The sequence below is a fragment of the Sminthopsis crassicaudata genome, chromosome 2 (genome assembly GCF_048593235.1).
Source record: "Sminthopsis crassicaudata isolate SCR6 chromosome 2, ASM4859323v1, whole genome shotgun sequence".
Classification (NCBI taxonomy): Eukaryota; Metazoa; Chordata; class Mammalia; order Dasyuromorphia; family Dasyuridae; genus Sminthopsis; species Sminthopsis crassicaudata.
The window spans coordinates 251,716,821-251,726,756 of record NC_133618.1 but is presented as its reverse complement, the minus strand read 5'-3'; the positions used below and the strand labels follow the sequence as shown (position 1 = coordinate 251,726,756).

General features: G+C 40.4%; 1 long non-coding RNA gene across 1 annotated transcript in view; it reads right to left on the bottom strand.

Moving 5' to 3' along the window:
• Nucleotides 1–309: 309 nt before the first annotated feature.
• LOC141555703 (uncharacterized) overlaps nt 310–9,936 on the bottom strand; it is a 29,548-nt gene continuing 19,921 nt past the window's right edge. Inside the window, exon 4 of the long non-coding RNA XR_012486299.1 lies at nt 310–406. This is a non-coding gene — a long non-coding RNA (uncharacterized LOC141555703). The remainder of the gene's footprint in view (nt 407–9,936) is intronic.

Here is a 9,936-nt window from a genome sequence, read left to right as displayed (position 1 = left end):
ATTCATTTCTCTTTTCATCGGCCTCTTGAAGACTTGGAGTTGCTGCTTGTAGCAGCATTCTGATTCATGTTGGTTACCACAGAGATGAGAACACCATGAACAGTTTCAATAAAACCATCTCTTAAAAAAAAAGAAAATTCATTTTAATAATAAGTTGATAAGAATGCAAATGAAAGACTATTTCCACAGGTCTCTAAGAGACTTTATTCACAGCCTAACCCTCTCCATGGTCCAGGAGGGAGTGAAGCATTCCTTACCCAGCTGTAGTGAAAAATGTGTGTATTGAACAGAAAAAGTGAGAATCATCCCTTTTCTACTATAGAATGCACTTTTTATTTATGACAGGAAAATAAATATCTTCCTGCTTCTCTGGAGAGTGCTCTTTTCTAGGACTGGAATACCTGTTCTGGACAAAAAACACAGCTGATGTCCTTGGGCAGAGATAGAGATAGTCAAATAATCATTTGCTCATCCACTCTTTCCCCCAGATTCCTCATGAACGGTTCTCTTCTATTGGCATTTGTCATTAGTCCGAGATATAGTTAAACTTAGCTTACCCAGGACCAGATGTAATTTGTGGAGCACAGACCAATCTTATCAGTGCTCCATTTATAAACCACCTCTTGGCTGGAGGGTGGGGTGGAAGAGGAGGAACCTCATTCTATCCATTTTATATTCATTCTTGCTAGCTTCCATTTAGCTGGAGTAGGGGGAGGGTAGAAATGCATTCACACCAATCTCCTAATCTTGGATATGTCCCTTATTTAGAGCCTGCAGCCTTTTCTGAATACACACCCTCTTTACTTTCACTTCTTAGACTTGTTTCCTGCAAAGCTCAGCTCAAAAGCCTGTACCTAGGAGAGATTTCTGAATCCCTCTCTGCTAGTGTCCGCCCAATTATCTAGCATTTTGTGGTCTTCTCCAAAAGAATGTAAGCACCTTTGAAGGCTAAGAGTCTTTCATTTTTTTCTTTGTATCCCCAGAACTTAGCATACTGTCTAGAAAATAGCAGGTGCTTAACAAATGCTTGTTGATAGACTAATTGGCTTTAAAAAAAAAAAAAAATGTATATTTCCCAGAAATAGAATCTTGAATTCCAGTGGGGATGAATGAGAAAAGATGTAGAATGGTCCATCTTGATGGAAAGTGAGGGGGAAAGAAGGCTATCTGGGAAGTGCTGGGAAGCGCAGGGTCTGTCTATATGAAATGCACTTGCAGTCAGAGAGGATTCAATTTTGCTGGAGCTGCTGTGATGCATCTCCTGGCCGATTATCCTTCAAGTTGGTCCCCACTTCTCTTTATACTCAGGCTACCCGGAGTACAACATCCTCTTAGTCTCACCGGCGCAATTAATGCACAGCTACAGCTGGTTGAAGGGGACCAAATCCATCGCACAGGTGATTTGGTTCCTTTTTACCAGCTTTAGCAAAGCATTGGGCTTCTGGATCCATGGAGGAGGATGCGGACAAGGCCATGAGGGAAAGGCCCCTTCGCGGATCTTCCATTGCTGGGATATCCCAATGGAGTTGCTTCCAAATGGCTTCTTTTCCAGAGTTCTGGGATTTACACAAACTACTTGGTCATTAGGTCTGTGAGCAGGTAAACAGTACATAACGGAAGGTTTAATGGATATTGAATTTTTATGTAACCTGGGAGATCTCCAGGACCCTGCCCACCATCTTTCAGAACCAGGGATATTCTAGAAAACTGTGAGAAGAATCCATTATACTTAGTTCTAGCACCTGCTTTCAGCTCTCATCTCTTGATGTTGCCCCTTCCTTGACATTACTGCAGGTTGAGCTCCCTTAACTTTCACATATGGCATCTGGGTTTACAGGTGAGCTTTTTTTTTTTTTTTTAATTAACTTGTTAGCACTTCATAGCAGGAGTACCTCGGTTGATTGGGCTTTCTGAAGATGCCATATGCACTCACCAAGAACCTTCAGTGTCATCAGTATCTGCTCAGAATTGGGATTTGAGAGAATGAAGTACAGTGGAAAGTGAGTCCAGCATAGAATCAGGGAGGACTAGGTTTGATTTCTGCCTTAGATAGTGCTAGTTGTATGATTCTGAGCAGACACAACCTCTCTGGACATCAGTCTCCTCATCTATAAAATAGGTATGATAACACTTGTGCTATTTACCATACAATAAGCAAATACTTTGCAAACCTTAAAATATTACAGAAATGTGAATAATTATTATGAGGGAGTGCTGGGTCTCTTAAAAAGACAAAGTTAGAATAATAATCCACAAGGTATAAGAAGTGTTTCTTCAGTTACCAATATACTTGTACACTAGGAGTATAGTCAAGGAGAAGAAACAACTTTTAGAATCATTGAAATGCAAGACAGCTACCTCAGGAAGATACACTGTCCATTATCAGAGTGTGGTATAGACCAGAAAGGCTGACTGAGAACTGTCTATCACTTTTATCTTCCAAAACATGTCACTAACAAAGAAGACTGTGGTTCTATGACATACTGGATACCTCATGTTGAGAGAGATTTTTCTGACTTTCCCTTTTCAGCATCACCATTCTGAAGGATGGAGAGGAGTAGAGAGAAAGAGCCAGGGATGGGGTGTGGGGGTGAAGGGACGCACACACACATACACACATAAAACAGAGAAAGAGAGAGACAGAGACAAGGAAAGAAGGGGAGAGAGAGAGGAAGAGAGAAGACAGAGGGAGAGATAGAAAGAGAGACAGAGAGAAACAGATATAGAGAGAGAAAGAGAGAGAGACAGAGAGACAGAGAGAGAGACAGAGACAGAGACAGAGAGAGAAAGAGAGAGACAGAGAGAGAGAGAGAGAGAGAGAGAGAGAGAGAAAGAAAGAGAGACAGAGAGAGAGAGAGAGAGAGAGAGAGAGAGAGAGAGAGAGAGAGAGAGAGAGAGAGAGAGAGAGAGAGAGAGAGAGGGAGGGAGAGAGAGAGGCAGAAAGAGAAAGAGAAGGATGGATAGGGAGAGAGAACATAGATGCAGGAAAAAAAAAGCAACAACAACAAGAAGACAGAGAAAAAAGGAGGAACGGCTATAGAAATGACCTTGCCAGATCAGAAGGGAACATTTCAAGGATATATTTTAAAGTGGAAAGAGAGGAGACCTCAGTTCTAGTTCAGGCTCTATCAATGACTACTTTTAATACCTTCAACATATGACTGATTGCTCATAAGTCATTCCAAACTATCTGGATGCTAAGGAGTTAAAGCCATAGCTGTGAGTTTAGGACAAAGACAGAGGAAAAGCTGAGAGAATGCAAACTTGGCTCTTAGAAGCGTCTGCATAAAATATTTGAAATCAATGTGGACTTGGGAGGGGGTATGGTGAGGGTCATATTCGTTTAAATGAGCTGCACTGAGTCAGAGTAAGATTTCCTTTTTAGAAAATTAGTTTTCTTACCCAATGCACCATTCATCAAAAATAATGATGTTTTGGTGAAGAAAGACTTCAGCAGCAATAGGGACATGACGTCCCATTCACAGAGCTTTCTCTTGAAGCTTCCTTGGAAAAGGAGGCATTTAGTAGGTAGAGGTAGAGAATGCGTGTATTACATCACATTTGAGATAAGCAGAGATAAATTACTACATGAAGAAGTTTTTCTCCTTTTCTCTTTCCCCCACACCTCTCAAATGCTTCCATCAACCTACCATCAGCAGGGACATTTCTCTTGAATCATATTACCAGCAGTGGGTATGGTCTGCATAGAAGTATCCACACCCTCACTTCCTTCCTCAGGTCAAGAGATTTCATTTGTGAAATGATAGACCATCATGAAGAGTGATTCTATAGTGCAGGAACAAAGAGAAGTTGTCAAGAGTTCAAATCCATAACCTTGACCTCATTAGTTCTGAACAACTGAGTTTACAAGGCACCAATATAATAAGATAGCTGATTAACATGAGTTAAATCATACTCATCCTCTCATTGGTCTAGAAAGGGATTAATCTCTGTCAGGGGACACCCTGGGTATAATATTTCCCTGATCTATGTAGTGGAGAGGAGAATGTGAGCCAGGGAAATAGCTGATTTCATTATCCCTCCTTTATCTTGACTAGTAAGTGTTAGAAAGAATGGCTAAAACTGGTCTGGCAGGATGAGCCAATATACTTTCTCTTCCAGAAAGGTGACCCTGGACTGACTCTTCCATGAGAATGTTCCCTCTCTTCTCCACCTGTCCAAATCCTACTTGTCTTTTAAGGTCTATCACGAGTCTCTCTTATTATGAGAAGCCTTCTCTCAGTCCCTCGTCTGAACCCTGTGATTGCACTAAGCTCTCACATTCTGATTCGTGGCATTTTTTGTACTGTTACTCTTCCTATTACCCCTGCTTGCATTTCTGAGATCCCTGAGGACAGAGTTTGTATTCCTCACAGCACCAAAGAGAGGGCCCTTCACTCAGCAAGTGCCCAGCAAATATCTGCTGAACAAAGAAAAAAATACCAGACATTTAAGTAATCCTTTAAGTACTTGACATGTTATTACATCATTCAATTACCTCAACAATTCTGAACAGTGGGTACCATCTAGCACAAAGCCTGAAAGATAAGAAACATTTGACATATGCTCATTGATTGCTTTGGCAGATGAGGAAATGAGGATTCAGAAAACTAGGTAACTTACCTGTGGCCACACAGCTAGATAAATGGCAAATATAACATTCAAAGGCCTTCAGACTAAGCTCTTGTGTCCTTTTCTAAACTAAGGTGCCAGTTACTGATCGGTTTTTAGTTTTTTCTTAAGTTGGGAAAAGTCCAAAGCTAAGAAAGGTTTGCCTCTTCCTACTTCCATGCCTTTCTTCATATTATTCCCATTACCTGGGATGCTTTCTTTTTTTGCTATCTATGCAGAATTAAATTTCCTTTTTGCAAAATCCTGCTAAAATGCTCCATTGTAAGGAAATCTGCACCTCATACCAGTATCTAGATAATCTGATGGCAGTTTCACAGTGCATCTCCTTCGTGCTCATTCTCAGTCTGGACTTTTCAATAATGGTTTTTAAGGGCTCTTACATCATTGACCTCTTTTTTTCCCCCCCAAGTTGTCTCTCCAAGGAGATGAATTAATACTCCCTGTCAGGTTGGGGAGAAACTGGCCATTTTTTTCTGTAGTCCATACCACGGGATATATTACATGGCCAACACATAATGTATTAATGTTGTTGGTCAGAATGCCCTAGAACCCTCATAATGTTGTGCTTGGGTAGAGGAAGAAAGGGCATGGCAATTAGTATTAATGACCTTCAGTGACTGGTCAGAACATCTTAAAATATCCTCTGAGTTAGAATTAGGTTCAATATGATTCTTCCTTAAAATTATGAAATGAGGGGCAACTGGATGGCGCAGTGGATAGACACCAGCCCTGAAGTCAGGAGGACCCGAGTTCAAATCTGATCTCAGACACTTAACACTCCCTAGCTGTGTGACCCTGGGCAAGTGACTTAACTCCAATTGCCTCAGGAAAAAAACCAAAAAAACAAAACAAACAAACAAACAAAAACAATTATGAAATGAGGGGCAGCTAGATGGCATAGTGGTTACAGCACCAGCCCTGAGTTCACAACCAGACTCAGGTACTTAACCAGCTGTGTGACCATGGGCAAGTCACTTTATCCCAATTTACCTTGCAAAGAAAAATTATGAAATAAGGGGATTAGACTGGATGGCCTCTAAATTCCATTTGATCTCTATGACTGCAATTTGCAATCCCATTCTATAGGATCTATCACTATGCCCTGGTATCAAGGTATGAGACTTTGTACATTCAGAAGGATCTTGAGATGTTTACCTTTATGGTGAATGAAAACCTAGGCCCTGAAAACTTACCTATTCCCCCCCCCCTTTTTTTTTTTTTTTTTTTTTTTTAGTGAGGGACAAGGCCCAGGTATGAGGATGCAGTGCAGATCTAGGCTAGCTTTCAAGGGCCTTCTTCTCTATTTGGATATGTTAATGAAGATGTGTTATAGACAGCACAGACAAGCCCAAGAATTTATCACCAATTGTCAATATTCCTAATGAAGCGGAAGATTTGACATGCAATAGAATTAGCTCATATTGAACCGTGACTCAAGCCCTCCTGGCCAAATCACAGCTCTTCCATAATGCTTCTCCTCTACCCCATATGTCAAGATGGCTTCTCACACAGAAGAGTGAGCTGGCCTTTATCTGAATATTTTTAAAAAGACATCTTTAGGGCCGACACATTCACAATTTGTCATTCTCAAATCCAATCAGAAGGAAAAACCCAGCCATACCCAACATTGATTTTTCTCCAGCTTTATCTTAATGAAGTGCACATCCCCTCAGTAATTAGCTTTAGGACTCCCCCTCCCCCATTACAGTTAATGTGCTATTTGATTTCCATCCAAACATTGCTAAATCTGAAGGAATTTCCCAAAAATGAAATGACCTTTGATGATACAGTAAAATTTCTTATGTCCTGCCTGATTTTTTTCATCCAAATGCTCTTTCTTCCTGGATCTCTGGATAGATACTACCTGTCGCTGGGATGACACCTGAATCAATCTCTGGTCTGCCCTACATCCCTCTACTCTGAGCTATTTAGAAACCAAAAGAGCAGAAATAAAGAAATAAATGGCCAAATAAATAAATAAATGAAAGCAAACTAATGTGCATTTGGTGCCCAGAGTCATCGATTTCTTTCAATTATGGGGGTTGGGGGCGGAGATTAAGCACTATCTCATTATTGTGGCCAAGATAAATTAGCTTCTCTACCAACAAATTCTTCATCACTGGAGGCCCTGAGCTAGCTGCAGATGTTCATTCATTGTCTCTGCCCTTCCCATGTCCCCTTTTTCCAGACCCACCCTTGTCCTGTTAGTTGTATGATGTCCCATCTCATGTCCCCACTAACCTGTAGAAAAGCAGAGGGTAATCTCGTGTATTTTGTACATTCTTTAGCAAAGGCCATGCTAGGTGCTTAATAAGTGTTTGTTCTTTAGCAGAGCTCCTAATTTTATTACTGCAGGAATCAAAAATGAAAACAAACTCCTATGTAAGTGGGATTGCCTGAGCTAAACGAGTTGCCTTTTCTGAACTGTGGAAACCTTGATTTTATTCATTTGAAGAAAGAGAAGGAAAATGTGAAAGGTAAAAACACATAGACTTTCACTTTCAGGATAGGAAGGCACTTCAGTGATCTTCTAAACCAAACCATAACTAAAAAAAATTCCCACTACAGCATGTCTGATAAATGGTCATTGAGTCTCATCTCAAAACTCTCTAGTGAGGTGGGATCCACCATCTCTCCAGGCAGTCCATTGCACGTTCGGACAACTCTAATTATTAAGCATTTCCCTCCTGACATCAAGCTTAACTTTTCCACTTTGCAGTTTCTAATCATTGCTCCTGGTTTTCTAGGGAATTCTAGTTTTCAAAAACCAAATGTTCTTGAAGTTAGGGTTCTGATGTGGTTTTTTTTCTAGTTTTGAAAAGGTTGAGGCTATTTACCTCCTATTCTCTGATCTGATCTCCCTAGTTTTATTTTCATAAACATGCCCTACACTCAAGCCAGCCTGATAGTCTCATTCTCCAATGAATATATGTGTGTGTCTATAATGTATATATAACATGTGTTTCACATAACATGTATGCATATAAAGATGTATACACATATATTCACCACAAACATATTTAGAATAGTCCAACTGCAAGGTCTTTCCTCATACGATTTCCCTTTTTTCATCCTGTCTATTCTACCCATCATTTAATGTTCAATACAAGCCCCACTTTTTTGAGGAAATGTTTTGTACGGCCCACAGCCACCTCTATCACCTCTAAACTCCTTATCTACTGATTATTCCCCTCTAAGATAGTTTTTTAGCATCCGATCTTAAAGTACTAGTTTTGTGTTTGCAGCTGCATTATTTCCCCTGTAAGGCTAAAAATGCAGAAGGCCATCTTTGTCTTTTCCAAAGCTTTAAATATTTTCCCCCAAGACCAAATTTTTAAAGTACTTTTTGGGGAAAAGAAGGAATTCATTTTTTTCTTCCCTCTCCCCCTTTATATCCACCATTTCTTTTGAACCTGACAACAATCTTGGGAGATAGCACTCCAAAAATGTTTGTTGAATGAATAAATACCTCTGTGTATGTATTTGTGTGTGTCTGTGTGTCTGTATGTCTGTCTTCAGTTGGAGAATAGCGGAGCTATTTCCTACTCATTGGGAGAACAAAGACTATTGTTTGAATTCTGAATCAACCTATCAATTAGCTTCAGTGATTTGTTTCATGTATTTCACCAGTCACTATGTCCTTAGTGCCTTTCTCTTGTCATCCTGTCAGACCCTGCAACAACCTGTTTCCTGGAGTGGGTAATCAGGGAAGGGGATATTTCTTATTTAGTTCAGTTTGTTCTTGAAAACATGTGTTTTCATTGAATCCAACAAGTAATAAGCCAGGTAGGACTGTCTATAAATCAGTAGTCCTTATTCAATTCATACCAGTTGCTGGATCTAATTTTTTTTTCTCTAGACCTCTGTACTCTTCTGCAAATTTAATTTAATTAGTTAGATGAGCCCTGGCCTCTTAAGGATGCTATGGGCTTTCCCCCCAGCATTTCTCCCTTCTTCTGTTCAATGAAAGAAGACTACAAATCACTTATAGTCTTGTCCCAGACACAGAAGTGACCGAACTCTCAGATTGTAGGATCATAGCTTTCTAACTTTCATGTCATCCAGAGAGATCATGGCGTCTAATCCCCTCATTTTAAATGTCATAAAATTGAGGCCTAGAGAGGCCTGAAGACTTGTCCAATGTTACACAGAAAATAAGTAAATAGAACAGGTATATCAATTAAGCTTCTCTGACTCCAACACTAACATCCTGATTGAAGTATGCTACTTATAATGCTGTCCCTCCCAGGTACATTCCCTTCCAAGATGTGCATCTTTGCAACACTCAATTCCATTTACCTCTCCTATGTTTCTGTTCTAGCTGGCCAACGATATATATGAGGCTACATTTCAGGGGACCCCAGGAAAAGCTTTATCTCTTATCTCCGCCCTCTTCCATCAGCTGCTCCTAACTCGGTTGCCAGATTGGATTCTCAGGGTAGGGAATACATTGGTTCACCTTACCCTGACTTATGACAAGCAGCCCTCAGGCCTGAATTTTTGACATTTCACAAAGGTAAAATTACACTACTGAAATGCCGCTTTTCCCTGATCCCTTATCATTTCTCCTGTTCCCATCCTTGAAAGACTTGACATTGATACTATGCAGAGAGGACACTATTTGAGGCTGGCAGCTGGGCTAGGGTGCTGGAGGGCAGTAGACCCCTGGCCTTAGTTTTATGAGGTTATTTAAAGCTTTTTATTGTATCTGAAGCCACTGTGGAGAATAAGGCAAATGAAGCCCACCACCTATTCATTAACCAATTTGTCTCTCATTAAGTGAGAAAGGGGAGATTAGTAGCTGAATCCTCTCCATTGTCAGCTTCTCAGGAAATTTCAAACACAGGGATTTTGGCCAGTGTGACTGGGGCAGACAAGAAGAAAAAGATTCTTAAAAACCATTCATCTGAAAAGGCAGCTACGTTTGTATCCTGGGAAAGTCTTTTCTCCCAGCCCACAATTGCAATGCGCTCTCTCTCTCTCTCTCTCTCTCTCTCTCTCTCTCTCTCTCTCCTCTCTCTCTCTCTCTCTCTCTCTCTCTCTCTCTCTCTGTCTCTCTCTCTCTCTCTCATTTTAACTAAGGTACTAAAAGAGAATGAAGCTGTTTCACTAATACAGTTTGTGCATTTTTATGAACCAAACAATTAAATAGGTTTTAAAACATCTGCTGACTGAATAATCCCATACAGGGAGGTACACTCCAGCATTTTTAAGCAGCAACTGATACGAGATCCTGCTTCATGCTGCAAAAACACCAGAAGTCCTGTTAAAATCAATAGAAAATTAGATGCTATGAAAATGCAA